This window comes from Danio rerio, chromosome 2 (assembly GCF_052040795.2).
Source record: "Danio rerio strain M-AB ecotype USA chromosome 2, GRCz13ab, whole genome shotgun sequence".
Taxonomy (NCBI): Eukaryota; Metazoa; Chordata; class Actinopteri; order Cypriniformes; family Danionidae; genus Danio; species Danio rerio.
In genome coordinates this window covers 35,431,858-35,449,797 of record NC_141022.1, presented here as the reverse complement: position 1 = coordinate 35,449,797, position 17,940 = coordinate 35,431,858, and the positions used below count along the sequence as shown (strand labels likewise).

The 17,940-nt window shown below is 34.8% G+C and overlaps 1 long non-coding RNA gene across 5 annotated transcripts in view; it reads right to left on the bottom strand.

The window, feature by feature from the left end:
* si:ch211-139k8.2 overlaps window positions 1-17,940 on the bottom strand; it is a 76,178-nt gene that overhangs the window by 5,639 nt on the left and 52,599 nt on the right. Inside the window, exons 3-7 of one of the 5 annotated variants that reach the window (XR_015478691.1) lie at window positions 11,275-11,358; window positions 9,405-9,501; window positions 1,503-1,639; window positions 1,009-1,204; window positions 792-928 (exon numbers count right to left, since the gene is read on the bottom strand). This is a non-coding gene — a long non-coding RNA (si:ch211-139k8.2). Of the gene's footprint in view, window positions 1-175; window positions 929-1,008; window positions 1,205-1,502; window positions 1,640-9,404; window positions 9,502-11,274; window positions 11,359-17,940 lie in introns of those variants that run through there. The other 4 variants (XR_015478690.1, XR_015478688.1, XR_015478687.1 and 1 more) reach the window with 4 other exon arrangements.

Genomic DNA, 17,940 nt, shown 5'->3' with positions numbered 1-17,940 from the left:
TGTTCCTCACAAACACACAGATTCTAAAGATATGGATTACAACACATGCATGAATTTGATTGCTTTTGTGTTTTTATTTGGCAGTTTTGGTGTCACAGTTTGACTTAACAAGCCTATTGTGTGTTCCATGGTGAACTAAAGTATAATTAAATGAATAATGGTTAATCAAATTACATTACACTACATAATCAAGATTTTTTTATTAGTTTATGGACATGGTCATACAAAAACAATTCATTTTAGATAGTCAGTATCACAATATTGTGCTGTTTGTGTCAATGTATTAAGACTTTTTTAATAAGTACAGTAAATATATATATTTGGTAGAACCATATTTGATGTGAATACAAATACTCATGAGATTACTAGACACTGACATTGTGAGATATAATTATATGCTGTGTGCTTTACCTCTTTTGTCTCAGAACAAATTATGCATTGCAATGCATCTGCGTACAGGAGTTTTGGGGTAAAATTTCATTCAAAAGTCAAAGAGTCAGAATATATCATACAGAAAGACAGACAAATAATACACACTTGTATAAACTGCCCGACTACCCTCAGATAAACATACTTGGTGTGATGTTCTTCATAATCCAAACCCTTAAAGGGAACAAGTTGTAGACCTCTATATTTTACCCTTTGTTAATGATATTACATTTTTTGTCCATAGAGTCCTAACAGACTAGTAGGCAGATTTCTGAACACTTCAGGTACAGAATGAGCTGGCTGTCACACTTGAGTGACAATCCATCTTTCTAATTACACTTCATTCAATCCATCAGATTCACCTTAGGACCCTCATTAGTCCACTTCTCTGAGCCACCAGCACAGCTGGACATGCAGGTGACAGCAGTGCTGTTACATCACAGACTGCCTCTAAAACATGTTGCCACGTGGCCTACAAAAATAAAGCAAGAAAAATGAACTAATCAAAAAGATTAGAACAAATGTTAAGGAAAAAACACTATTCAATTATAAAATCACATTTTTAAACCAGAAACTTACACATTCCACCTGCTCTTACAGTGACAAACATGAGTCCGATCCGCAGTTTCAAATGACTGTCACTGCTCTTTGAAGTTGTGACCAAATATTTGCTGACATTGAGGGAGCGCGTGTCCTTTTTGGAGTGTTTGCTTGCTAGTTTCCACTGAACTGGCCTTCTTTAGAGCACTGGTACACGTGTGCCTGGCCTGCTGCCCTTAGATAAAGAACAGAGAGTGTTAGTAAGCGGGGAGTGAAATCAAAGGAAAAAGAGATAAGAAAAAAAAAAACAGAAGATGTGATGGTCAAACGAGTGCTGAACAGTACAGAATTAATCAATGTTCACATGGCAGCTTGTCCTTTTAGCATAACGTGCAAACCACAAAAACAAATATACAAGACAACTGCATCCGGGAGCCCCGTTAAAGAATGTTTAACTGGCAAAACTGCATTTCATGCTGAAATATGAGTTGTGGGAAAGTTGGCATTACAGGAGCGAGTGCTGAAAACCATACCTCTGTGACAGGACCACCCAGTAACCACGAAGTACAACACGTCCCATGATAGAGATGAGAGACCACTTTACTGAGGAATTCAGTCCAATTTGAGTCCACCAACAGAGGGTACGGTTATCTGATACACAACCTCTTCACTGCAAAAGAGGAAGCACATGACACAAGAGGGGGCAAATATTTAAGAGAACTATTTGTGAAATTTAGATAATGCCCTTCCTGGAAAGACCGACTTTTAAGGGTTTATCCACAGATTATGTTCTGCCTTTATTTCATCATTCATAATGCATGCTAGTTTATTTACAATTCATTAAGCCCTTTATCTGGCTTGAAGCTTCAGATTCATGGTTTCTGTTTCAGAGGCGGTCACATGGTCACGGTGGCAGTCGGAGAAAGAGGATTAGGAGAGAATCCACTGACGAAACAGTCTAGCCAGATTGGCCGTACCCTCTGTTGACCCCCCCACCCCTTAACTGTGTAGCATCCCGCTCTCCCATTAATCTAAACACAGGGTCCTCAATCCCCAATTCCATTAACCTGAGCTTTACTGAGGATCCATGTGAAATTCCTCAGCCCAAGAGCTAGTGCTGCACTTAAAGCATCTCATTATACATCTAGTCACCTAATCATTACAGCATAAGGGTGTCATCATGCTTACATTGTCATTGATTTTTAGATGAACTCACCGATTAATATGCATATTTATATTATAATACACTGGGGTCACTGTGGGGTTAAACGGCCCATACTGTGCTTAAACTAACCCTTTTTCATTACAAAAAATAAATCTGTTGGATAAAGAAACAAAGCCAGGACTTCATATAAATATGGAGTATTTATTGTATTAATAACGTATAGTACATTAGTGCATTGAGCTTTAACTGGACTTTTAATATTTGGATATTTTTAAATTGTATTGTTTTTAAAATTGTTTTATTTTTAGAAATTAAAAAATGTCAATGTCTTTTTACACCTCCCTTTCTACATGTGTTCAATAATTTCTTTTTCCTGTGTCTTTTCATTTTATTACAAATAATTTAACTTGTAAACTATATATATTTCATTGGTTGTTAACATCTGGTGAAAATTTTATGTATTTTGTACTGTCGTTGTATTTGCACGATCTGTAGTTTGTACTGTCTGGAGCCAGCACCTAAGCTTTTCACTCATCATAGCACACAAGCTGCTGATGATGTGACATTAAAAAGTGATTTGATTTTGATTTGATTTGAAATTTTCAAGCCAACAGGCACCTTTAGAAATATACCACTGTATGTATATATATATATATATATATATATATATATATATATATATATATATATATATATATATATATATATATATATATATATATTTTTTTTTTTTTTTTTATGTATACATAATACATATTAATACACACACACACACACACACACGCACGCACACAGTATAATATGTAATACTTAATAGAAAGTGTAAAATGCTATATGGGAAAAATAAGGTTACTTTATTTTATTTTTAAATGTTATTTTTCATTTTATTATTTTTTATTATATTTTTATTTTAAAATGCAATATGGGAGGAATAAGGTTTAATTTCATTTCATTTTATATTATATTTTATTTAATATTTTTTAGTTGTATATTTTATTTTTTATTTATTTTAATTGAAAGGTTTAACATTTCTTTTTTATTTTATTTATTTCTATTTTTGTTTTTTAATTTTTTTGTTTTATAGTTTATATTTTATTTATTTATTTATTTATTTATTTATTTATTTATTTATTTTTTATAGGGGGGGTTCAACAATTTGTGCTAGCCAGATACTTATTTGTTTTTTTGCGAAAAGTTATTATGTAAAAATACTTGGCAAACCCCTTTAAAGAGACTTTTACCACCATTAAATTCAACTACCAATTGACATCTCTGCATCTTTTGAGAGCAGTAGGTGGCACATACAGGTGCTCGTGACCTATTTATAATATCTGCTGACATCACTGTTCATGTGAGTTTGTGTTCATTTTCAGGTAGGAGCCTCGTGTTCCTGCTTCATGCTGCCTCACAGAGGCTCAGTCCAGTCCTCTGAAGGTCAGGCTGCCCGTTGGTGTGCTCTTATCACACAGGACAACCCCTTCACCATATTCCTCAGTACCCGTGAATTTGACAAAACCAGTAAACACGTGTGTGTGTGTGTGTGTGTGTGTGTGTGTGTGTGTGTGTGTGTGTGTGTGTGTGTGTGTGTGTATGTGTGTGTGTGTGTGTGGGACCTCAAAGTACAACGTGACCTGTAAACAGGATTGCGTATTAAAAAAAATCCTAATACTGCATCGTGTGATTTAGCAATGATGGATGACAAGATGCACTTTATGTGATTACATTCAAAAATCAGAACAAAACATCTGACAGTTCTTCAGTGCAAATATGCATTCAAATTAGAGTATGGCAACTACAAATATAACTACATTAGCATTCACAACAACAACAGATAATAACATTGTGTTTATTATAAGCACAATAAAGTTGTCAATTGCTGCTTTAAAGGGCTGTCTTAAAAAAAAAGTAAATAAAAAAATCTTGCACATACCTTAGGAATGTTACTACAGAACATTTTGGCGGTTTTAAAACCTTGGCTTTACAAACCTTGGAATATTTGAAAACTGTTATCGTACCATGCCTACTGTACAGTATATGATAAAGAAGAAATGCTTGATAAGATGGAAAAGGCACATTAAGATGGATATGGAAACATTAAGGGATGTGTAAAGCTGATTTTATTTATTCATTTAGCTGACGAAAGAAATTCAATTTAGATGATGGAGTGCGCTGGCCTGAGGCCAACACAGGGAATTATCACAACCATTACAATAGGCTTTATTGAGATGCTGCTTGTTTAACATTACACAAGCACCCATCACAACTAATGGAGGAATTTAACAGATGTGAAAACAAACTACTCGTATTAGTCTCATTGATGAATGCTATAAATGACCTTGTCATAAAACTAAGGATCCTCAGCCAGTCTAAACAGCATTATTGTTCAAATTCCACAAATACTGTCCTAACCTGCAATACAGTATGTACTATTGCATAAAAAAAGAGGAGCAGAAGTGGAAAGAGAAAGGAGGGAATAAACTTGCAGTGCAGGGTGTGCTCTGTATTTAAGGTTTTTCCTAGAAAGATTTTTCCTAGAACTCCACTTTGTCATTTGACAGAATGTACAGAAAGTCCAATCGACCGCAGTGTCTGGTTGGCAAAGTCTCTATTAAAAAAAAAAAAAAAGAGTGGAGATTGCAGTAACTGATCCAGATCATCTGTTTATTTTCATTTCGGCCTTGAGACATTACTCCATGTTTATTTGCTAATCGCAGCGCTGACCTGAAATACCCCGCCCCACAGAATACTTTGTAATGTATTACGGCACAGCTGTAGTGCAGATACTGTTGCTCAAGTTTCAACGTAAGAGCAAGAGATTTCCCTACAGTAGACTTCCAATTCTCAGGGAGCACAAGCTCAAAGCAGTCCAATTACGTCAGAGAGGGGGATTCACATGGATTCAGCAGCTTAGAAGTGTAGTTATGGATCACTACATCTCAGACACCACAGTCATTCATCCTTATTATTAAATTAAGTTCTTCAGCCTCAGCCAAATCACCTAAGATTTTGGGTTGGAAAATATATCAGGCTGCATGAAATCCCTTAAATGTTAAATGGTGTGCAATAGATAGTCTTACATCATTAAAATGCACATAACTCACAACCACACACGCAGTTATCGCTTTCATAAGCGATTTTTGGATGTTCCCATAACAATCCACAATGGGGGAGAAAGCCATGACAGGAACGAGTTAGTAAAGGATGTGTGATGCAAAAAAAATTTCTCTTTCAACTCCCGCTTTCCCAAGTCTGTATGTGCTGACATGCAATTTATAATGTAACTATTTTGTGGCTTGTGTCTTTTTTTTTTCCAAACATTCTTTCAGGCAAGGTCGTTGCGACTGTCAAGGAAAGTACTGGGCCTTCTCAGCATTCCAGCTAAACTGGAATTTTATTTATCAGTGATTGCATAACCTTCTGCACCTCACAAGTGGAGAGATGCAGCAGTAACCACAACATTCAGAGAGCCGTGTCCGTTGCGCGCACGAGAGAGATTTCCCACAGGAGGAAAACAACAACAGAGGTCTGACCACATACAAACCCCAACACCCAAACACATGTTCCTATCACAATATTGACTTCCTCTCTCTTTCCACTGGACACTGTGAGAGAGAAGGTGATTTCAACAGAAGAAGTGCTGCATGTTTAGTCTTCTAAAGCAGACATGTTTCATATAAAGTAAAGAGGTAAGCTTAGGGCTGGGCGATTTGGTCTAAAATAAAAATCTCGATTAATTGAACATTTTAACTCGATTACGATTAAAGAAGGATTATTTTATTTATGTATTTTTTTGCCCTCATAGTTCACTGACAGGTTTTGTACAGTAAATACGCTCACAAATTACAAGTCAGAGATGTTTAAATGAAGGGTGCATTACTTGATTTTAAGATAAAGAAAACACACTCTTTACTATCCATACTTGCTTCAATGTTGAACAACTAAAATTAAAACACACACTGCCTAAAACCAACAGTCTCTCTTTCTTAATTGTTTTAATAAATAACTTGCACTTTTGGAAACAATATTAATTATTAATACGGTGTTTTTCACATTAATAAAAAACAAGCAGTATCTCTTCTAAATAAAATAATTCTTGTATATCCTGTAAATAATATTTTAACAGCGCATTTCTTGAATCTTCAGTAAACAAATATTTTAATGTAAATAAAAATTTTATTGTAATGAAAAATATGACATCTCAATGATTTTCTGGCAAAGCTTCCAATCATAATTAATGTAGTGCAAAAGTGCATTGTGTAGTTTTTTTTTTTTTTTAGAGGTGCACGTGTATGCGACTGCACGAAGGCATTGCCGGACCACAACAGTGCGTTCAACGCAGAAGTATAAATTAGAGTGGGGAAAACGCAGTAGGGAAAGTAACTGAAAATAATTAGATCGATTATAGGTTCTGAATGTTGATTTCAATTATTTTTTTTAATTAATCAGCCAGCCCATATGAGCTCCATATAAGAAAAATTCAACAAAAAATTTAAAGTTTGACTAAGTTATATTTCCAACACAAGTTAAAGGTGATTTTGAATTACTTCAATAAAAATGAAAGAAATGAAACAAACTATTAAAAAAAAAAACATGACTGATCAAAAATCTAATAAAAAACACTTCAAATCTACTCCATAAACAAATAAATGATACATTTTGTCCTACTAATTCAGAATCATTTTAGCAGGGGTTTTATAACTTTACACCACTGGCATTATTCCTGGATGAAGCCAATACAGATGATCAGTTTTTTGCAATGACATGCCAACAATTCAAGTTTTATATTAGTCTCAAGCAAGAGCTCTCATTTAGGCCCAATCCCAATTCTACCCCCTTACCCCTACCCCTCGATTTGCACGGTTCACATTCATGTGGTAAGGGTGTCCCAATTATCTTAGTCTTGAAGGCATAAGGCTAAAGAGATGGACTAGATATCCCTTGAAACAGAGATTTTTCAGGACCACACTCAAAACCAAAGGGTACAGAAATTCCCCAGAATACACCATCTACAACGGCAGCATGGCTGCACACTTAAAGAGTTGCACAAATTAGTATTTTTTTCATATTATTAAAATTTTTTACAACAAACAAGCATATGTTTTAATGCATTCATAATGGCGTTTGTGTTTTACCGTCATGCTTTAATAAATAAATACCACTAAATTTTGCTATCTATAATTCCTAATAATAACTCCTGTACAGTAGTCCCACAACATCCTGACATTTGATGACACCCGAATACCCTGTCAGAAAAGTCTAGTGGCTGATAATGACATTTTTACAGTGTCTGCTATAATGTTAATGTTGTTTTGGTGTTTACATGTTTAGATGAATATGGCCAGGGTGTAAATGCACAGTACAGTTACGAGTTTGTTACCACATTATATCGTTATGACAACATGATAGATGCCTTCAGTGATTTCCTGAAGATCGTCAATCTCATATGAAGCAAGAGATCGAGATGACATGATGACGTGATGCAGTGCTGTCTCGTTTTTTAGGGGTAAATTTTGAAGCCCTCCCCCTTCACACACTGTTTCAAGGGCCAAGGAGAAAGGGTGCAAAAGTAGAATTGGGCCATTTGAAGTCTTTTCTTCAGAGTATGAGATGATCATTTCATAAGTTTTTTTTTATCCTTTTTGGAGCATAAATGTCCATTCACTTCAAGAATGATAATGATATTACTCAAGGTGATGTTCTGTTTAATGCAAGCGTGTGCTGAAGTCATGATATCTGCCACTTTAAATACTCTAGTGTGTGAATTCTGATTTGCTGTCAGTATTTCTATGGTTCATCAGTTGGAAATTCATTCTGAAAGTCATTAACAATATTCCTCTGTCATTATTGTTATTAGAGGTGGTGTGGACTATTCTTCATGCCAATATTCACAGATATAGTATTATTATGTAGTAATTCTTAATATCCTTGGCATAACCAGGCCATAAAAGACATTCCTGCTTGCATTAGAAAAAAAACTGAGTGGAACAACTAAACTTTTTGTGAACAACAGCATAAAAAGGATTTGTCCATTTTTCCGTTAATCTTGCATTTAAAGGTTTCTCTCTGAGATGCAAAGTTCCCTAAACCAAAGACTGACTCTGAAAGTTTCCATTCAATGTCCAATTTGTTCCAGCCCTGATTTACAATACTGTACCCTGGTTCCCATGCGCCCTGCACTGCTGATGCTGTGTTTAATCTTGAGAAGGAATGTGACCTTGTCTTTTGTCCTTGGCTTGCGCAGAGTATGGGTCCCACTAAGCTCAATTTGGCCTTCCCTGTCATCTATGGAGCAGATGCACACCAACAAAACTGGCAGGAAGTCAGGCAGGCAGAATGACTGATAATGACCCTGAAAGGTCAAATAACACTCATTATGTGACAATGGAAGTGGGAAACATGTAAGATCCCAATGCCGAAAATAATCACACCAGGTACACAATGGGATGTTCAAGGACCTGAATTAATAAACTGATCATTACTACCTTTATAATACTGATATGTGTGGCCGTAGACTACAAAACCTTTATCTTTTGTTGCATGGGTATATTTTTGGCAATAGCTAAAAATTCATTGATGATACATCTTTATTTTATGCCAAAAACAATTAGGATTTGAGCATTAGGTTAAGATCATGTTTCATAAAGATATTTAGTAAACTTCCTACTGTAAGCATATCAAAACTCGATTTCTGCTTGGTAATGTGCATTGAAAAGAGCTTAATTTGAACCTTAAAATGTGATTTTTTAAAGCATTTAGACTCTTTTGAACACTCAAAATAGCTCCATTTCAGAAAACAAATGTCAATTGGTAAACTTATTTAATCAACTTTCAGTTTTTAAAAGCTGACACTTACAACCAGGGTCACATTATTATAGACACCTCAGTTAAGTAAAACAAAGTGTAAAGATGTGTCTTGTTCGACAAAGAAGACCAACTATATTCAAATCCTTCCAAAAAAAAAAAAACACACCATCACCCATCAAGCCTCAACAAAGCAGTGACTTTCAGTTATTTCTTAACATGGGCCCGTTATTTCCCAACAGATTCCTGCATGAGCTGAGTGATAACACAAATGTTTGCTGGTATTTGGGTTTGTCTGTGCGGGAGGAGCACTGAGATTGGCTTCTCAGGAAGGAGCGAGCCATGGCTGTTACCCAGCGGCTCAGTCCAACTGAGATTACTACAAGCCTGTCAGCTCTATCAGAAAGAGAAGCGTTTCTGTTGGACAGATAACTCCAACACGGATCCATACAAAACTCTTGTGTCTCACCTATCTCTGCCTCTCCTTACTCTTCATATCTGGGTGGGGAGCATTTCCTGTTTTTAATCTTTCAACGGAGCTCAAGCCATCCACCACTCAGTTGTGTCTGTTAAAAAAGATGGACAAAACATTTGAGAGATGAGTCAGAAGGTGGTTAGTAAAGTCTGCTACTATAGGGTACTTTTTCATCCGTATTTACCCTAACCCTTGTATGGTTTAATCTATTTTTATTGATCTTTTAATATTTATTTTACAAAAGAAACATATTTTGACCTTCAGGATAAAAATGTCCCCACTGAAACCTATTAAAACGTCACTATTTCAAATTAGTATCTGAATTAGAAATTCACAATTAATAATTCAAGCAACAAAAAAGCACACTTTTTTTGTTATCAGGCTTCCAATTTGTTTTTTAAAATTCTATTTATTTTACCTTTTTTTTTAATGTACTGTAACATTTGCAGCAGGCCAAGAAAACCGACCAGCACTTAAAATGTAATTATCATTAGTATTGTACTGTATTATACTTATCAATGTTGTTGTTTTTTAATCACAGAAATATCCTTTAATTATAAAAGAAATGCTTAAACGAATGTTTGCTTTTGCTTTTTATCAGGACTAATGCTAGTAATCTATGTGAAATTGTAAAAAACAATTATGGTAGCATTTTTCTCCTCAGTGGACCTACACTACCGTTCAAAAGTTTGGGGTCAGTATAATTTTTAAATGTTTTAAAATAAGTTTTCCTTCTCACCAAGGCTGCATTTATTTAATCGAAAATACAGTACAAGTTGTAAAATTGTGAAATGTTATTGCTCTATAAAATAACTGCTCTAAATTATTTTATAATTTAATCATTTATTGCAGTGATTTTAAAGATGAATTTTAGTCAGTCTTCAGAGTCACATGATCCTTCAGAAATCACTATTATAATAATTATTAATATTACAATAATAATAATAATAATTGTTATTATTTTTATTATTATTTTTATTATTAATGGTTTATAGTTATACAAGCAATAATGACTGGAGTAATGATTTTGTAATGATTTTTTAAAAAGTCAGTCGTTAAATGAGAAAAAAAAAAAGTTTTAAAATGATGACACAGCATACCCTTTAAACTTATTTCTTTTACATTAGTCCTATATTTATTACTAAAATTAAAACCAATTAGGAAAAAATTATGAGGAAAAATAATTAATAAACTACATTAAAATACAAAATGTATTTATTTCACATGATCATGAACATATTTTTTGCCCCTCAAGCCATGTGAATAGTATTTTAGAAAGATGTATGAATTTAAAACTAATGTAAAAAGGAAACAAAAAAGAAAAAAGCACATATTCTTGTACACTTTTATGCTTCTCGTCAGGCTGCTTTTGAAAAAGAATGCATCCTGTGTGAACACACCTTCAAAAATTGTAAGGAACTAATCAACATGTACTACCTTAAATCAAAGCCTTGGGACTAATTAGTTGGGTTTCTTTAAAACCACCCATTAACAGGTAAATTCTAAAATTATTGTATTAGTGTTAGTTTTCTAATAAGCCCTACATTAGCACTCAATAAGGAACCCCCTAGGTTTTTATGAGGTCACAAAGGGGTTAATCACTTTTTAAAAATGTGTTAGTAATTCTCAGAATTGTTCATGCGCTTTAAACGTGTGAAGAAGCGCACAGGAAACAGTTTTTTTTTTTGTGAAGAACTGGGGCCCAGCGATTTCCCCTGATCTCTCCTACATCATACTTTCACTCTTCATTTCTCATCTCTCCTTTGAGGCATCTGAGGTTTCTTGTAATTTGTAAGATGACAAATAAACATTCTCTGTGACGAGAGAGCAAGATGACAACAATAGTCTATGACAGGTAATTTACCTCAGACTCAGGAAACAACAAGCTCCATTTTGAAGATCGAGTCTCATTGTGGGACAACTCACATCTTCAATGTTTTTCTTTCTCCTACAAAGAAGAGAAACAAACAGTGAATGTTGTCAAGAAGATTTTACTGAGTTGAGTTCTGGTCATGCAACTTAAGAAAAAAATAAATCAGCTGTTATTAAATTTTTTTTATAAAGAACTTTAAGTTAGAAAAAGCTTTGAACTCATTGATCTTACACTGTCAGGGGATGTTGCACAGTGATCTCACACAGGAAATACAACCTGCCAACTACTAGCGTACCACAAACTAGTTTTATTTCACTTCTTTGTCACCATTTATTTAATTAAATGCCTCCTGATTATAAGGCACTACTGTCAAGAAACCAACTACAGGTTCGTCAAAAGCCAAGCCATATTAGTATTTGAAAAAAAAAAAAAAAAAACAAAGCCACAGGAGGAATTCACCTGTTAGATTTGATGACCTAAACCACAGGTCAAGTTAAAGGTTAAAACACCCTTGATAACACATAATAATCAGCCTTTCATCAAAGATAATGTCAGTCATAGAAGAAGTACATAGTAAACAAAAAAAATTTCACTACCGTTTATTCTTTTATTAAAGGTTAAATAGATAAGGAGTTTTAGTAAATATTAACATGGATGCTATCTTTCCCTTTCAAATACAGATAAAAAGAACTGAATAACTGAAAAAAATAAAGATATGCAATCAGATTACAAACAATTCCTAGGTGGGTAACATAAAAAGAGACGATTCTGGAAAACTATTAGCAAAAAAAGTGATAATGAAACTGAAATCACTGAGCCTTTATAATCAACAACCATAGTGTATGGTACATTGTGTGCTCATAGACTTAACAAATCACAAAATGAGAGATTACCACCAAGGTGTGACTATCAAAATATGCTAATTGTTTCTAAACAACTAACTGTTTGTAAACAACAATTCAATTGTAGACAGTTAAAAATTAAAATCATCTTGCACACAATGAAAGAGTTTGTGACTGAGCCTTATAAGACTGAAACCAAACTCAGAAGAGTTTGTTTTTTTTATAGAGGTGATGATTTATCCTTGATGATTTATAACATGCAAGTCAACTGATACGGACAGTCAGAAAAACAACCACAGGAGAGACTAAATAAATACTCATGATGATCCAATAACGGTTTACACAAAAAGGTGCAAATTATATGAATGTGCAAAACTGGAATATTGCATAAAACCTCTGCGAAAAAAGCAGTTTCCATCAAATGTATAAGAACAAAATTGTCACCTCCTGACAGCCACACAAAAATTTTGTGGTAGGAGAAACCAGTGTGGGTCTTTTTTTCCTTATAAATTACTAAACTTTTCTTAGTTCATATATTACTTGCACCTCAAATCATGCAGATAAACAGTTATTAACAATTTCAATGTGACAAGCAATGTCGTAACAAATTTATTCAGTAAATTTATTTAATGGAATGTGTTTCCCCCATACTTTATGCAGATTTTGTCTTATCGGATTAAAAGTTTATCATACTCATTTGTGCGCATTTGTTTTTGATGCCTATTTTCAAAATGTGTGCACATCTTTCAATTTCCATTAAACCTTTTTGAATGCATTATTGGAAAATGGACAAAGTTTTTTTAAGCTAATATTTTATCTTTTTTCCCCATAGCTAATGATGTCTTATAACAACTCGACTGGTCTGTGCAAAAAAATAAACATTATTTACAACATCAGGGCCTTGGACGAACGTCTTGTCAGCGGCCCCAGGGGCATTCAAAATGTCTGTTTTTTTTGAGAATGGAAAGAATGCTCTGAATATTCCTTACAAAAACCCCAAAAAATATCGCTTTTTATAAAGTTTGTAGCACCCAGGTTTACCACAAGCTAGGGTTGTGCGATTAAGTGAAATCGTATTAAAATCACGATTTGGACATTTTAAAATCACCTTACAGCATGAATTTACTGATATACAGTGCATATGGAAAGTATTCATAGAGTTTCACTTTTTACACATTTCTTTATGTTACAGCCTTATTCCAAATTGGATTAAATCAATTAACTTCCTCTAAATTCTACACACAATTCTCCATAATCACAACATGAAAATTTTTTTTTTTTGTAATTGTTGCAAATTTATTGAAAAAAAAAAAAAAAAAACTGAAAAATCACTTGTACATAAGTATTTACAGCCTTTGCTATATACTTTGTTGATGCACCTTTGGCAGCAATTACAGCCTCCAGTCTTTTTGAATATGATCCCACAAGCTTGGCAGTTTGGCACACCTGTCTTTGGGAATTTTTGCTCATTCCTATTTGCAGTACCTCTCGAGCTCTATAAGGTTGGATGGGAAGCTACGGTGTACAGCCATTGTCAAATCTCTCTTGACATGCACTGTCAACCCTGGGACCTTATATAGACAGGTGTATGCCTTTTCAAATCATGTCCAATCAACTGAATTTACCACAGGTGAACTCCAATTAAGTCGCCTATTTCACGGCAGGTTCAAAAAGAGGTCTGTTCTATGCATGGCAAAAAAAAATAAAAAATCTGTGGGCACGTAAAAAAGTACACGCAACTACTGATATGTGGTCAAAAAGAACATCTGAGCCTTAAATGAGTTTGATGGCGTACATGCACGGTAGACGTTACAGGTCTTTGATAAAGATCTACTTATTTTCCTTCAGAAACATGTTTCAAATTCACACTATAAAACATCTGTGTGTGACAAAATCATGATTTCAATCGAAAGTGCAATATTGTTTAAGCAATAGGGTTCTTTTGCCCATATGGCACAGCCCTAGCACAAACACAGGTTTAGAACACTTGTGCATCAGACTTTCAGGAACATGTTGTTGAGGCAATTTGCATTGACTGGAAATTAAACATAAAATAATATTCAGTTTATTGCAGAGATCTTTTTGGATTGCCAGGACTTCACCATATCCTCAGATGCCATGAGTATTCATGTTTTTTTGCCTGTATGTTTTTTTATTTTCAAAATCATGGTAGCCATTTATTTACATTTAATGAATTACCACATCAAGAAAAGTTTGAGTTTATTGCATTATGAACAACCATGATTCCCTTTTTCATGGCAAAAATAAACAAAATAATTCTTTTTTTTATAAATAAAACTTTTCTATAATAAATTAAATTTATAACAATAAAAAGACAACAACCTACTGGCGAAGAACAAAAAAAAAAGTCACATACAATTTGTATGGCCTGAGGGTGAGCAAATTAACTGCAGATTTCAGGCTTGCGTGATCTATGCAAGAAAATCATCAAATGAAATATGAAATCTCAGCAGGTTTTTTTTCACAGCAAGAGGTAGGATGTGACACAGAAACAATGTACAATGCCTCAGGAATACAGAGGGCTTTTTTCTGCTCTGAAATTAACTTGCAACACTCATCCACATGTATTCAAAACACGCAGGTAGCAGACTAGTGGGGCAGGCACAAAAATAAACAGTCCTGTGAGAACAAGGAATCGGAGCCAGACCAGAATACTAGCAACCTTCTGGAAAGCAGACGCACACAGCCAAGTACGCCTGGCATGGCCAACTAGCCTGAATCCTGCCAAAGAGGCCTGGTTGATGCCAGCACCAAAGCATCTCTCACTTAGAGCGAGAATTGAATATGGGGCAGGCAAGGGTGTCAGGAGGGCAGGAAAGATCATGGGGCTGTAGAAGACGCCCACTGAAGAGTCACCTCTGAGTGTGAAAGAGCTCTACAGAGGAACAGATGAGTCAGTTTGAGAGAGAGATGATATTCTCTGGGCTTTTTCATGTGGGAGCAGATGAGAAATGGCCGCTAATATAAGCAGTAAACAAGAGTGGATTCCCAGTGCAGATAAAGATAAATGGCACAAATTCTGAAGAAAATTTGTGGTGTTAACTGCTGTAAAATTACTCATCCTGTGTTTGCACAATTGTAGAGGTGCAGAAACTAAAACTTCATTCAAATAAAACGTAATAAAAATTAACAAAGAAAACAAACTGACAATGAATTAAAAAGACCAATAGGAAGGGAAAGGTTTTAGCAAATATATGGGATCTGCTTAATGGCAAAAATATATGTCTGGGATGTTGTTTTTGCAATTCTGTCATGATGCGTCACATTTTTACAACTTGGCTATGTACTCACATCACATGCATCCGCAATGGTCACACCGCAAGATGCACAATGTGGAGTGAGGATTGTAGTTGAACAGAAGCCACAGTTCAGAACACGTGATTTGTGAAGTCATTGCCAAAGTCTAGCCATAATACAGAAAAAGTTTATCGATTGCATTAGTTTTTAAGGCCCATGTGTTAGCATTTTAGGTGAGTTTAAAACATTCAGGTACAAGAAATTATAACATTAGCAGCCTTAACAAAAATTAATTGTATTAAATTATTTATGTGGTGAGTAAAGCTGCACGATTCTGGCTAAAACGAGAATCGCGATTTGTTTGACTAAAACAAAGATCACGATTTTCTCACGATTATGTAGATGTAAAATAAAGGTTAATATGAGTGGGCTATTATTATTGTTATTCTCAAACATGGGGTAAAACAGCAATAGGCTTTGTGTAGCTGTACTGTTGGCTAAAATGCGAAATTTAGTAGACTTGGAATGGTGGACTTGAACAGACTTTAGATTTGTCCTGGTTATTAATGCTGATGATAATTCTGATGTTGAATTATTGTGTTTGAGACATGCTTGCAATCTGTAATTTTCTGCTTAAAATCTGTCACTGACGTGATTTTCGTGAATACAGGAGACTGGGTGGGTATTTTTGCATTTGGCAGATTTTGGATACTTTTTGGGCTGGAATCAGTCAGCTACATGTGGCAACACTGCGTGCACTTTCGGTTTCATTTTCACTGCTAAGAGCGGTTCAAACTTCCCGCGCGGCTCCCAAGCGATCACTCTGTGCCACAAACTGAATGTTATTTACAACTTTATTACCTAGTATTCACAGCTTATGCAGGTTCTGTTCACTAAAGTAAACTTCATTCAGAGGCGCGCACACGCACGCACGTCTGCCCGCCCTCCCTGCTGTAATAGCTGACAGTCAGCTCACGTCACGTGTGATTTTGCGGTCACAAATACATTACATAAAGACAGAAATTACATTTTTTAGGTGAATTATATCTTATAAGTACAGCATGTAACTCTTTCAACACCATTTGGAGGTGTCCACGTTGCTAAACAACGTATGTAAAACAATGTGAACGCTTGTGTAATCTAAAATTCGGAATCCTTCCCAAACACACCTCTTCAAGTCATCTGGTGACTCCAGGGCTCAACAATAAGGACTAACCGATGGCCTGGGGCCAGCGTGCAAGACACTCGGGACAGTACACAGGATTGTTAAATGGCACTACCTCGTCACTAAAGTGGATTAAATTTGGCTGCGACTGTTTGTCAACTGCGTGCAAATAGAGTGCTTTCACACCTAGATGTTTGTTTCGGAACCAGTCTCGTTTGCCCATTTAGCACGCTACGTTTGGCTTATGTGAATCCTGCAATCATGCTCTGAACTGCGCCAAAACAAACAGTCTAAGATCGCCTGAATAGGTATGAGGAAGTCTCGGCTCGATTGAAACAAACTCAAGAGCGTATCGATTGTAATGAGAAAGCAAAAAAATCCAACAAACAAACCAACCAGGCTATATCACAGTGTATTATGGTTGTGTAATAACCATATATATATACGGTTATATGAAGAGAGAATTACAAGTATGGTGAGATGTTATTTCCACCGGCATTTAATGTCGAATATGAAAGTGAAAGCATGCAGAAACATTACAGAGTGTGGTTTAGTCGTTAAAATTGACAGAACCATCTGATATTCTTATGTAATGTAATGTGAATTTATATCATATTAATCTTACCATATTTTAATCTTATAATATTTTGTATTAAGCCTATTGTTTTGTTCATTTCTGCACTGACATGTCAAAAGAAAGATCAACATTGATCTGCTTCATGATCTGACTGCACTCTCGGTTCATCTGTTATTTCTCTCTATAATTTAAGCCTATAATAAATCATTTTAGCCAGCGTTTTTTTTTTTGTTTTTTTTTTGTTTTTTAATAGATTGATTTAATAGATAGATTTTTACAAAACTTGACAACTGACATGAGGCTATGTATGAGAAGTCTTACCTCTCTGATTTATATTTGATGACAATGTCTGTGGGTGTCTTTTATTTTTAAGAAAAGTTATGTTGACTAAAAAGTGCATGTATAAAATTATGTTTGGCCAAATATTTTAAATAATGTGTCAAAAGCCAAGTAATTGCTATTAACTTCTGTTTTTTTTTTTTTTTTTTTTTTGGTGGGGCCAGTGAAAATTTTGGCAGAGCAGGTAAAAATTGATCGGGCCAGTAAAAAACATCCTTAGTCCCTAAACTCATCATTTCATTATTCATATCCCAATATATATGGCAGAAAAACTAAATATTGCAATGTCAATTTTTTCCAATATTGTGAAGCCTTATGACGTAACATTACACAACACAATGCAAACAATAGATTAAAGTACCACATTAATTCCCAAAATAAAAAAGGTTACAGGGTTTTTTGTGTTGTATTACAAAAAATGTACACTGATTTACACTGAGGTGAGTAGACTCAGCTCAACTAAACTAAACAGTATC